The 13,761-nt window shown below is 37.8% G+C and overlaps 1 protein-coding gene and 1 pseudogene across 5 annotated transcripts in view; both read right to left on the reverse strand.

Moving 5' to 3' along the window:
• USP15 (ubiquitin specific peptidase 15) overlaps positions 1 to 13,761 on the reverse strand; it is a 152,189-nt gene that overhangs the window by 62,635 nt on the left and 75,793 nt on the right. The gene's annotated exons all lie outside the window — the stretch shown is intronic.
• LOC123249095 lies at positions 4,380 to 6,083 on the reverse strand (annotated as a pseudogene).

Raw genomic sequence — 13,761 nt, forward strand, 5'->3', positions numbered from 1 at the left:
AGCAAGTCACTTAACCTCCTGTTGCCTAGCCCTTACCACTCTACTGCCTTGGAACCAATACATGACATTGATTCTAAGACAGAAGGTAAGGGTTTTAAAAAACCAAATAAAAAACCTTTTCTAGCTGTTAGTCATTTCTAACAAAGATTATTACACACACATTTATTTATTTTACACATAGGAGGTGAATACAGCCAAATGTGGATCCAGCAAAACAATTTTAGGTTATTTAAAGGGGGTGGGAATGTGACAAATCTGCATGTGTTTTTGACACGCATCTATCTTTTCTTTATACAGCTTGTGCCCACTTTCTGGAGGTTACCTGATCATTAATAACCTCCATTATGAAGTGGACAGAATGATGACATGCCAGTGTTGATGTGGGAAACTGGCAGGGAGAAGAAACATTGTCTAAGGAAAAGGAGTGGTTTCTCTAGATGGATTTTAGTAGTTACTATTGTCTCGCACTTTCTTTTCCACTTTTACCAGTAAGATTTTATATAAAACTTTCATTCATTCATTAGACATATCCTAGTCATTATTGTAGAAAATCAGAGTTTATGAAATTCTTTAATTATGATAAACACAAAGACTTGCTCATAATGGGTGGTAGATAAATGCCAGCTGAATGAATTTTGAAAAAAAAATCAGAATTTATAATATTAGACAAATCTAATAGTGAAAAAATGAAAGATATTTGTTGCCATTTCCATCAAACCCCACTATTATGAATTAACAAAATCTTTTTTTTGTACTAAAAAAGTAGCAAGGATCATTCTAAATTTAGAATATAACTTATCTTATTCTACATTCTGGTGAAAATGTTATGTTGTCATAAAGCTAAGTTTTAGTGTCATTAAATAAAGTATATTCAAGTGCTCTTATGAAGGTGGAGAGCAATGAATGATCATATTTCCTTAAAAGAAGGTAATACATGAAATTTTATTTATTATTCTTAATATCTGATTCTGTAGTCTCCTTTTGGGGGGGAGAGGAGGGGAATCTGGGCATGCAATTTTATCAGTGTAGGGAATTCCAGATGTGGAAATTTCCCTTACCAATGCAGTTGGACAACTTCTATGGTTACATATCTATAGTGCATGTCAAAGGCAGGATTTTAAATTCTGTTCTTCCTGCCTTTATACAAATGATTGCTATTAATGCAAAAACATTTTGCCTATTGAACATGGAATTACACAATAAGCAATATATGCATATGTATTGAATATATATAATATACCATATTATAGATTTTACACATATATAAGCATAAACGGGCTACTGGATAATTTTTACTTTCTTAAACTGTTTACACTATATATATAGGTTGTGAGTGTGCACGCATCTGTATAGATATACATACACTCTAAAGTAGTTTTCCATTTTCCAGATTAAAAAATTTGGCTTGTAAATAAGCAAACCTAAATGTTTCCCTGGTTTATAATCATTGTTTTCTTTTTCATTTGACAGAACTTTGAGAAGTACAGCTGGAGAAAATTAATTTTTATATCCTGAATTTATTTCATTTATCTACACAATTTAAGGTTTTGAAAGAACATTAAACTATATAGCTAAAACAATAAATGCATTTCCCTTGCCGTTCTTTTTGATTTTCTGGATTTTACCCCCTGCCTCAGCTGCTGTCTCATTCTAGGGCTTCCCTTCAGCACCTCAGGCCTCCTTACCTTACAACATTCCTTTGCCATATTGGCCCCTCTTTGTCTACTGTCAAGGTTCCCCCACAGCCTCCACTTTGGGGAGGGACCCCCACTGGCCAATCTTCATTCAACTTTATAGACTTTGACCTCATCATGCCCCTAAAAGGGTCCCTATCCTAACTCTTCAACTCCCTCTTATGGGTTATCACCCTCATTCGACTGTAGGCTCTTTGAGGGCAAGGAACCTATCATTTGTCTTTTTTTGTATCAGAGGAGGCACTTAAGAAATGTTTACTAAATTGAACTTTCCCCAGTATTTGTATTCCTCTCCTCCAGCACTGAGTAGAACATTGGGGACATATTAAATATTTAATAAATGCTTTGAATGTTGTCATCCAAGCTCAGGCTTTCCCTAAAACACAAAAGCTCCAAAAGAAGCAAACAATACCTTTTTCCTTACACATGAATATGATAGTTTCAGTTTTTAGAAAGATTTGCCACAAGGAAGACAGAAAGCAAGTTAACAGTGATTAACAAGCAGGTGAGATAAAGGACTCTCAAGTATACTGAGACTTCACTATACTATCATTTGTCATAAATTATTTAAATAACCAACCGCCCCCACAAAAAAGTAAACCCCTCCCCCCCCCACCTGAATAAGTTCTTGAATGAGTGATTTACACTGTGGTTTTAATTTCATTAGCAACTGTTCCTCCTTAACCTGGAACAACCTGGTATTCACACACATCATTTTACTGCAACTTGCTCAGTGAATCTCTGATGAATCTCTGAAAGAGCCACAGGGCTCTTTCCCTTACTCCTTTCATGACATACCTCTGACCAAAATCCTCCGATGATTTTCTATTTCTTAAAACACTCTGCCTGCTCTGCTACTTAGTTCCATGGCTTCTCACTCTCTGAGACACCAGCTGCGTGCTCTCTGCCCCAACCCATGCTGCTCCTCTCCATTTACGACATGACTCGGCCAAAGTGACCTGCCTGCCACTTTTTGCTCTCCTGCCAATTAGCCTTTATTCATCCCTGGAATGTTCACCTTCACAATATCCCCACTCTATCCATAGCTTTAAATGCTACTTCCTCTACAAAGCATTTCCATCCTTCTGATACAACAATCTCAGAGTCCAAATAGCATTTTGTATCAGTGAGGGTAACAGTAGAGTGAGATATGAGAACGGAGGTTATCAGAGGCTTCTGAGAGACTGGCATGGAGGGAAGGGGAAGCACCAAGAACTGGAAAATCAGGAAAGGCCTTCTGAAGAAGATGGCAGGAGAGCTGAGCCTTATGGGCAAGGAAGGGATTACCAAGAGGCTAAGGAGAGGATGAAAAGCATTCCAGACAGGAGAATGGCCCATGAGAAGTGGGGGCACTAGAAGGTTGTGTATGAGGACTGTAAATGGGTTAGTGTGGCTGAAATATAGGGGACTAAAGTGTAAAAAAGACTGAAATTTGGATTTTTATCCTGGAAGCACTGACACTTCATGAGCAGGTGAGTAACATGGGCAGACACATAGTGGGTGGCTAAAAGAATCTAGGCCAGTGATGGCAAACCTATGGCATGGGTGCCAAAGATGGAACACATAGTGATCTTTGTGAGCACGTGGACACCTTCCCCTCCTCCCAGAGTTTACTAGATAGGCAGAAGGACTTGAGCAGAGCTGTGCCCCCTCCTCTCCACCCTGCCTGGTGACATTTTTTCACAACACCTGCCCCTCTGCTCAGCAGCCCAATGGGAGTGCTTTCTCCCTTCCCTGTGTGGGGTAAAGACAGGGGGCACAGCACATAGTGTGTGTGGGGGGGACTGCACGGGGTCTGGCACTCTGTCTCTAAAAGATTCACCATCACTGGTCTAGGCTGTCTCTGGTTTGAGTAGGCAAAGAGAAATCTTTTTGTAACCTCTTTTCCACAGAAAATGCTTATCTGGTACTTAATCAAATACAGAACTATATGGTTTATCATCTCATGTGTTTGTCTCTTCAGTGAAACGGTAAGATCCATGTATCTCCCAGAGCAATGAGGCAGTACAGTGTGTGCCCTAGCATGGAGAGCACTAGAGTAAGATTCTAATGTATAAGCACAATGATAAAATTCCATTTTCTAGAAAGACATGATTAAAGTATAGTTTTAAAAATTTATGACAATATCCATTTTAATAATTATATTAGGACAGTTGACCAAAATATTTAGAAGTATACCAATGTATTAATGTATTCAAATTAGGTATTTTCTAATTTAAAGCTAGGAATCTATTCTTGGAAGTTAGTAAAGAACACTTCAATTAACTACTTATGAATAGCTGCCAAGAAAACTCAAATGGGGTCATGAAGAGTTGGATATGACTGAACAACATCTAGGAATAGATCACAGCAATAGGTTCCAATTAAAATTTTCCTCAAACACTACATTAAGGTGATTTGTGATTTAAAAAGTATATTGATTTGCATTGAATGAATTTGCAAATTTATATGCATACATACAATAGAATATTCATTTTGGAGACTATTATCTCTATTCTTTGATTCTGTCTCTTTTTTATTTAGTAGGAAAAAACAAAGACCATCAGAAATCTCTGGTAGGATGTACTATAGTGTCTTGTATTACCTATCTTTTTATGTGTTAATCTTTTTCATGGATGCTTTTTTTCTTTTAAAAGACACAATTTTGACTTACTGATAAAATGTATGGATTTCTTGAAACAAACTCTAAAATAAACAATTATATTTGTCCTGACTCTCATTACCTTATCATCTACCCTAAGGAAGGCATTATTAGTATTAATTCAGCCATGCAGAAGTGAGTTTACATTCTCCCCTCTCTTTTTTTGTGGGTTTCATTTAGGGGAGCTACAGCAGAGCTGGCAGGAATCTCAGAGGCCATCTAGTTTAACTCATACTTGACCAAGAATCCTCTCAACAATACTCCTATAAATGGTCACTCAGCCTTCTCTCCAAGTCCTTTGATGAGAGGCAATCCATTATCACCTGAGGCATTGCATTCCACTTTTGGCTGATTTAGAATGGCTAAGGAGTCAAAATTTATAAAAAGTTTAACTACCTTTCTGTAGCTTCTACATACTACTATTTGCAGTGACTCTTTTCTAAGCTAAAACTTCCCAGTTCCTATGACCAATTTGCATACAGCCTTTTTTTTTTTTTTTTGCACTGAATGTGATGACTTTATTGATGGTACACAAGATAGGACTATGCTCCTCCCCCCACTACAGGGGTGCCTGGGGCAAGGATGTGAAGAGGGCATGGGATTCCCAGCACAGGGACATAGGTTATTATGGATGTGGGCTCCCCAGTGGTGGAACTACTCTTTTTTTGGCTGGGGATGAAGATTCATCATGGCTTTCCACTTTACTCCTTGGTGGCCATGTACTTCATGAGGTCTACTACACGGTGGCTGTAACCGTACTCGTTGTCATACCAAGAAATGAGCTTGACAAAATGGTCGTTGAGGGCAATGCCAGCGCTAGCATCGAAGGTAGAAGAGTGGGTGTCGCTGTTAAAGTCACAGGATGCTACCTGGTCCTCTGTGTAGCCCAAGATGCCCTTTAAGTTCCCCTCTGCAGCTTGCTTCACCACCTTCTTAATATCGTCATATTTGGCAGCTTTCTCCAGGCGGCAGGTCAGATCCACCACAGACACATTGGGAGTAGGAACACGGAAGGCCATGCCTGTGAGCTTCCCGTTCAGCTCAGGTATGACCTTGCCCACAGCCTTGGCGGCCCCCGTGGAAGCAGGGATGATATTCTGGGCAGCCCCACGCCCATCCCGCCACAGCTTGCCAGAGGGGCCATCTACTATCTTCTGGGTAGCAGTAATGGCATGGACTGTGGTCATGAGTCCTTCCACAATGCCGAAGTTGTCATGAATGACCTTGGCCAAGGGGGCCAAGCAGTTGGTAGTGCAGGAGGCGTTACTGACGATCTTGAGGGAATTGTCGTATTTCTCATGGTTCACCCCCATCATGAACATTGGGGCATCAGCAGAAGGGGCAGAGATAATGACTCGCTTGGCTCCACCCTTCAAGTGAGCCCCAGCCTTTTCCATGGTGGTAAAGACGCCAGTGGATTCCACAACGTACTCGGCTCCAGCATCTCCCCATTTAATGTTAGCGGGATCCCGCTCCTGGAAGATGGTAATGGGTTTTCCATTGATCACCAGCTTTCCATTCTCTGCCTTTACAGTGCCCTTGAACTTGCCATGGGTGGAATCATACTGGAACATGTAAACCATGTAGGAGAGGTCAATGAAGGGGTCATTGATGGCCACAATTTCTACTTCTTTGCAGCTGAATGTTGCCCTGGTCACCAGGCATCCAATACGGCCAAACCGTTGACTCCGACCTTCACCATCTTGTCTAAAGGATGCGACTGCAGCAGAGGATTCTGGCAGCGAGCTTGGGTGAAGAGCTGAGAGCCTGCATACAGCCTTCTTATCGAATCCCTGGGCATTCTGTTCTGGACACCTTTCAGTGTGTGCCCAGATCTGCACTAATGTGGCCAGGGCAGAGAAAAGCATAACTATTATCTCACTGATTCCTTGGTTACTATTCCTCACTTAATGCAGCCTAAACCCAAATTAGCTTTTTTTAGGTTGCTATATTAATTCATTCATTCAGAGTTTGTAATAGGTGATCAGTAGAACTTGGATCCAATATTCAATAAAACCACCCATTCCTTATCTGACAAACTCTTATAAAGCTATGTCTCCCTCATTTTGTAATTAGGTTGTTTTTTGGACCCCAAGTCCAAGGTTGTACACACTTATTCCTACTAAATAACACTTTTCTTTAGTGCCTTTTCTCCGTCTCTCTACATTTGGTACAATTTTCTAACCCAGTGATGGGCAAACTTTTTAAAGAGGGGGCCCAAAAGAAAGGAAATGCTCATCTGTCAATCTGTTTCTAAGGCAATTCTTTTGAAGTTTCATTGTATTGCATCCTACTCATTGTATTTGTCAGATTAGGAATAATGTTGAGCAGCCAGAGAGAACATTTCCAGGGGGGGCACATCTGGGCCTGCAGGCTGTAGTTTGCCCATCACTGTTCTACTGTGATTTTTGGATTCTGCCAATTTATTACCTGCATCTCTCTGCTGAGTGTTAAGTGTGAATCTGATACCATCTCATCTTTCAAGAAAGTCACTGTTAAAATATTAAATAACACCAAATCAAGAGCCTCATAGTCTTCTATTAGAAACCTGCCAACAATCTGCCATTACTTCATTAATGACTACCCTTTGTATGAGGCCATTCAAGCAATTCTCAATTCACCTATTTATTCTGGTAAGGCTGCATTTTTCCATCTGGTCTAGAAGGATAGCATGAGAGGTTTTGGAAAATGTTTTACCAAAATTTTGGTAAATTTAATTTACAACAGGGGTTCTAAAAATGGGATTCTGGTATACTGTACAAATTAGTTGGCAACCCTTTTGGAGACTCAAGAGACTGGCACATGTGGCAGGATACCTTTAACAAGAGTGGTTGTTTTTGTTGCATTCTTTGTAAATTCTAAATTTGATTGGTTTTGGGTATGTGCGTTTTTTAAAAAAGGAATGCTATAATGAACATATTACAAATGCTAGGTGTCAGGAAAATTTAAATTAAGCAAAATTATAAGTTTTCTTTGAAAGGAAATAATAGAACATGATACCAAAAATTCTTTAGCAAACCTAGAGAAAGATGCAGTACATTAGTATCTGTGGCACAATTTTTAAGAACTACTTGCTCAACAATATTCTCTTCATTTCCCCTGTTAAAAAAGGAAATGAGGTTATTCTGTCATGACACATTCTTAATGAGGTCATGCTAGTTTTCTTTGTGATCAATGCTTGCTTTACTAGATTTTCAATCTTTCTTTGGTGACAATTCAAGAATTTTGCCAAGCATCAAAGTTAAAAGCACTGGCATAGTTGGCAGATTTTAGTCCTTTCCCTCATTTGAAATGGGACATTTCAATCCCATGCAGTTTATTTTACTCTACTTACAAAATAGTAAGCAAACTTAACCAACTTGAAGAGAAGCAAGTTGCTAACCTTAAGGTAAAAAAAGACTTCTAAGAAGCTTTTTTTACAAAGCACTTCGCTCCACTCAGGTGAGAATCAAATCAATATCAACCAACCAATCAGAACTCATAAACAAACATTTACTATGTAACTGGTACTCTGATAAGTGGGAACATATAGATAAAAATGAAATGGTTCATAGCCTCAAGGAGTTTATAGTTTATTTTTAGTGAAACTATATACAAAATATTTACAAAGCAAATCCAAGTTAATTTCAGGGTAGAGGCACGAATTTAGGGGGTCAAGAAAGGTTTTATATAAGAGGTGGCATTACTGGAGCTAGCTCTGAAGAAAGCTAGAAAAGCGGAAGGAGGGAAAAAATTCTAGGCATTGGGCTTAGTGCCAAGGCCCTAAGGGGTGAGAAGGAATATCCTCTGTGAGCACAACAAGCAATGCCAGTTTGGCTAGAATACAAGAAAAGAAATCAGGCCTACCCAATAAGGCTGGAACCAAGCTATCAGGGGCTTGAAATGTCACACAGGTGAATTTAGATTTGATCCTAGAACCAATAAAGAGTTAAAGGAGATCACAGAACAGGCAGTGACATGGTCTGAACTGTGCTTTAGGAAACTCACTTTGGATGGATGGGAGAGAAGAGAGACTTGAGAAAAGGGGATTAATTAGAAGGCTCATGAAATTGGGTGAAAAGGGAAGACTGGTATTACAGAGAAGAACACAAGAGATGGAGACAATAATTAACAATCCTTGAATTTGCTAGTTCAGTATAAAAGTTATTTATTTAATATATTGTGTTAGCTTTATTCCTTTACAATATCTAGTCCTTCTGAGATCATAGCAAAACAGAAAAAGGGAATCATAATGAATCACAGAATCTAAGAACTCTTTCTTCTGGAAAGGATCTCAGAGATAATTGTTACAAATGTTATTTGATCAAGAATCATGGCTCTAATTGTTAGAAACTCAGTCATCACATTAACCTAGTCACGTCTACAACTTCTAATGATGGTTGCTAGTTCTGCCTTTGGGGCCAGGTTGAACCAGTGTAAGTGCTCCTTTAAATGAAAGGCATTCTGTTACTTGAAAACAGCTTTCATGTCCCCTCTATTCTTTGCTCCATTCTAAAAATCTCAAGTTTCTCTCATTAATTTTCAAAGATGCATTTTCTAGTTCCTTATATACCTTCTTGATTTCTTTCTTTTGACATGTTCCAACTTTGAGATCTTTTTCCTAAAATTCAGTGTGCAGGACTAAGTATAATATTATAGAGATGGTCTGATGAGTGCTGTGTAAAAAAAAATTAAAAAAAAAAATGCTTCCCATATTATGGACACTGTGTCTCCTCACTGAAGCACAAGGCAGCATTAGCATTTTTGGCTACCATATTATACAGCTAACTCATATTAGATTCAGGGTGCACCAAACATCTTGGGTATTTTCCACAGAATTTTCATCTACATATATCTCCCCTATATTATATTTGTGAAGTTGATTTTTGAAACCAAGTATGATCCAAGTATGGCATATCATCACAATCTTCCATTCCATACACTTCTAATCATTTTCATTCTGTTGCTGAGTATCTTTCTTGGAAAACAAGCAAGAGTCATTTGGGCTTTTCATCATGGTCCATTATCATTACCCCAATCCTCTTGAGCATCAAGTCTAGCCAAGAAAAAGCTGTTGCCACAATGTTAAAATATCTTTTGTTACTACTGTTGTCCATACATCACAAGCATTATCAGATTCTGAGCTTTAGCACCCCCTGAAACAATTTTTACAGAATTGTGTTAATCTTTTATAGAAAACCTGAGGCAAGATAAATAGGATATTGCACAGGCTGATGTTTTAAAGCCTAGCTTGGTACTTCTCCAATGTTGCTAAATTTTATGCCAAAATAATGCTTTTACTTCTTGGCAAAAAATCTTTTCATCCTAAATTTCTTTTTGTATAACATGGTGAGTATGACATTAATGAGGCCATGAATCTAGGAACTTAGAAGAGGCCATTTAGTCCAACCTCCTCAATTTGCAAATAAGCATTAAGCCCAGAGAGGATAAGCAACTTTCCTGAGTTCATACAGGTAGTAAGTGACAAAGGTGAGACCTCAGTTCACATTCCTGTGACTTTTAAGTTCTGCTCTTTTCGATGCAGTATTCCCTCTAAGGAATTTGGAGGGTATGAGTCCCCAACCACCCCAAGTCTTCTTGTCTCAGGAAGCCAATTCTTGACTGAATCTACTTACATGTCTTCTCTCTATTCATAAGGCCAAAATCAAACTCAGGTCCTTACTGCAAGATGCCCCTTACTGGTCTTTCTATTTCCATTTTCTTTCTTCTCCAGTCCATTTTTTCATTTAGTTGCTTAAGTAACTTTCCTAAAGCACAGGTCTGGTCATGTTCTTATCCTGTCTGATAAATGTCAGAGTCTCCTGACTGCTTCTAAAATAAAGTACAAGCTTTTTTGTTTGGGCATTAAAGCCTTTCAAAACCTGGCTCTTTTCTCATTATACATTAACCCCTTTCATATACTCTATGGCCCAGTCAAGCTGGCTGTTTGTCATAAATGATACTCTCCAAGCCTTTACATTGACTGGTATGCCATTCATGGACTATCCTATCCTCCCTCATCACTTGTGCCTCCTTTGTTTCCTCAGCATCTTAGGACCATTTGTATATTAATAAAGATGTAGATTAGTCAAAGGCTTTGCAGTAAATTTCTGAGACAGGAATTGAACTCAGATCTAGAACTCTATGTACAAAATGCTCTATTCATATCCCAAAGCTGCTTTTTTTTTTTTTTAAAGTATCACTGCTACTTACAATCTTCTATTATTCTCAACTATTGGATTTTATAAATGAGTTTAAGTTTTAAATCAGTATAACCCTTGCCTGATATGTCAATATTTCTCTACTTGGAAAAAAAACCTCCCTGTGTTTGCTGGTGGAGGAATTTCCTAGGCTTTCAATTTCCTGATGATAATGATAAAAACTGCTTAGAAATCCCTAGAGGTATCTGATTGTTAATATCTATTCTTTTACATATTTCTCTGTTTTAATGATCAAGAACTTATTCAAACAGATCAAATCAGAGCTTTTTCAACAGTACAATAAATCTAATCTTCATATTCTTGTGATTGGTCATTGATTTTGATCTTTCCTCCAAAAAAGAAAACAATATTATTATACATACAAAGACAATTGATCTGAGAATGGCTCTATGTAGTTATTTCCTGTCTGATAAACTAATTTAATTTAATTTTTTGATCTTACTCCCTTTTTGAAAAGAAAATGCCCTTTATACAGGCGTTAACAAGAAGGGGCTTTTTAGCCCTTCACATTTATTTTTCTTAACATATTTTTAGTTGTCCTCCACTGTGCCTACCTAACTGTTTTGAAGTCACTAAATAACGTATGTTTTGTTGCCTATTTTTGTCAGGGTCTTTGTAGAATTTTCCTTCCCTTTATTTATTTGCCACAGATGCTGGGCCATAAGGTACGATTATCTTCATGGTGGTCTTTTCAAATGTGTGACATGAGCAAAAAATACAAGGTGATTAAATGTCTCATCAAACTACCGTTTGTTGTTGCCTTTGGACGTTATCAGAAAAATCAACTTTGAAGATCCTTTAATTGACTCTTAAGGAAGAATTGAGAGTCATCAGCTCATCTGCCTGCTATTTCCCATTTGCTTTCTGGCTTTGCTGCAAAAATGTCAAGATTGTTATGTTTCAGTTCATTTAGTAATATGTCTACCTATTAGTAATTGAATAAGGATCTCACAGTTAAGTCCCAACAGCTAAATAACTCTTTAAAAATTCCATTACTCATAGCACTTCCTTATCCCTTTTCTTCTATTTGTCTTATAATATCACTACTGCAATAGCAGTAGGGGAGGGCTATATGGACTAAAGACTATCTTGTGTCTTTCTTTTCAGAGGTTACCATAGACAAAATTTATCTCCAGGTATGACTTAGCATTGATAGATATCACTATTGGTGATACGTCTTTTCATAATTAGTCTGTTCCTTAGGAAACAGATAACTTCTTGGTGGATTCATACTTATAGAGTATTTTCAGGATGGTAGAAATTGCTAAAGCTTACCGTCCATTGGCAAAACCTTCAAGAACCTAGTGTCACCTCCATATCATAGTGAAGCATCACATAGCCAAAAAGCATTGCATTATCTATCTAGTATAGTTTTAGGATAACAATGATTAAGAAAAAGATAAATCACATCCTACATATTTCATTTATAAAGGTAGGTTACTGTGTCACATAGTTAGAAGGATAAGCTACAGAGCTGAGAATCAGAGTACTGAAATCCCTTAAGGATCAAAACTGTGGAGGACCCAAAGAACAAAAGAGATATATATGTTGAACATAAATGAGCTGTACAATATTACCTACAATAACTTGTTAAAAAAAAGTGTAAAAAATTAAATCTGTGAAATTTATAATCAGAAAAGGAGATACAAGAGTCAAACAGCAAAGATGGAAGAACAAGAGATAGCCCTGCTGCAATGGTATGTATGAAATACACAAAAGCCCTAAAAGGTAGCTTCTAAGCATGTTAGGAAATTTCTTACAAAAGATTTATATGTACACACGAACAAAGAAAGGTGTAGACTCAAACAAATGAGATATTATCCACTAAAAAGATTAGCATATTCTATAAAAAAATTAATATAGTTGCTTAAAGGTACAGCTTTTAGTTATCTAGAAAATGATGGGACTCAAAATCTCATTCTTTGATAATATTAGATAAATAATGTAGTAAATTATTTATTATACTGATCTAATGTATGAACATTTATGAACTTTCCCATAAGGAAATCTATCTGAAGGCTTTTGTGGTAGTAATATAGTCATGAAAAACATCGATACCAGATTGCCAATGGGTAAGAGTGAGAAAGCCCTGGAGGAGCAGAGCAGGGGTGGCTTCATAGCAGCAAAAGCCAAAACTACTCTGACAAATTTCCATACCAATGTTTAAAAAGTGTCTCAAAAAGACAAGAACCCAAACCCAAAAACAAGACAGAATCACAGGCCTCTCACGCTGAACACAAATTAAAGGTAGGCAGAGAGTTGATTTTCACAGGATAAGGGGGGGGGGGAGGGACTGGAAACAAAATTGCACACAGAGAAGTCCTGGCTGTGCCCCCCTACCTCCTGGTATTAGGTATTAGGGTCTGGAATTAGGTATGGCCTGACTTTAGGATTCTGGGACTGGGGCACTAGCAGAGGGGCACCTCAGACCCACCCCTTGAGGTCCTGGGTCCTGACAGCAGCTGGCAGGGAAGACCAGAGGTCTAGCTGGCTACATCAAAGACTTAACCCTAGGGCAGATTAGCTCAACCAGCCTAATCCAGTAAACCAGCAGAGGAGAGAGCTTATGGTCCACAGATTAAAAAAAATACTGATAAAATGTGTAAACAATGGAAAATGAAGGTAACTATCAAAAGCTTCTAAGGGAAAAAGAGAGGAGAACAGAATCAACAGAGGATTGATGGGATGCAAGGAACTACAAGCAAAACCTCAAAAAAAAAAAAAGAAAAAAAAAAAAACAACCCTGGAAACTGGGTTCACTCAAACTCTGGAAGAACTCAAAAAGGAATTAAAAAATCAAATAAGACAGGTTGAAGAAAAATAGGAAAAAGAACATAACAGCTTAAAAAGTGAAATTGGTCAACTGGAAAAAAAAGGCACAAAAATACAATGAAGAAAAGAGTGATATGAAAAGAAGAATGGACCAAATGGAAAAGGAGAATTCAAAAGGTCATTAAAGATATTCAGTCTTTAAAAATTTGAAATGGGCAAACAGAAACTAAAGTCTTCATGAGACATCAAGAAACAATAAAACAAAATCAAAAGAATGAAAAAAAAATAGAAGAAAATATCTCACTGAAAAAGCGACTCCCCTGGAAAATAGATCCAGGAGAGATAATTTAAGGATTATAGGACTACCTTAAAGTCATGACCAAAAAAATAGCCTAGACATCATATTATAAGAAATTATCCAGAAGCAGGGCAGCAGCTCCTCATGGCCTGCTTT

The sequence above is a fragment of the Gracilinanus agilis genome, chromosome 5 (genome assembly GCF_016433145.1).
Source record: "Gracilinanus agilis isolate LMUSP501 chromosome 5, AgileGrace, whole genome shotgun sequence".
NCBI classification, from domain to species: domain Eukaryota; kingdom Metazoa; phylum Chordata; class Mammalia; order Didelphimorphia; family Didelphidae; genus Gracilinanus; species Gracilinanus agilis.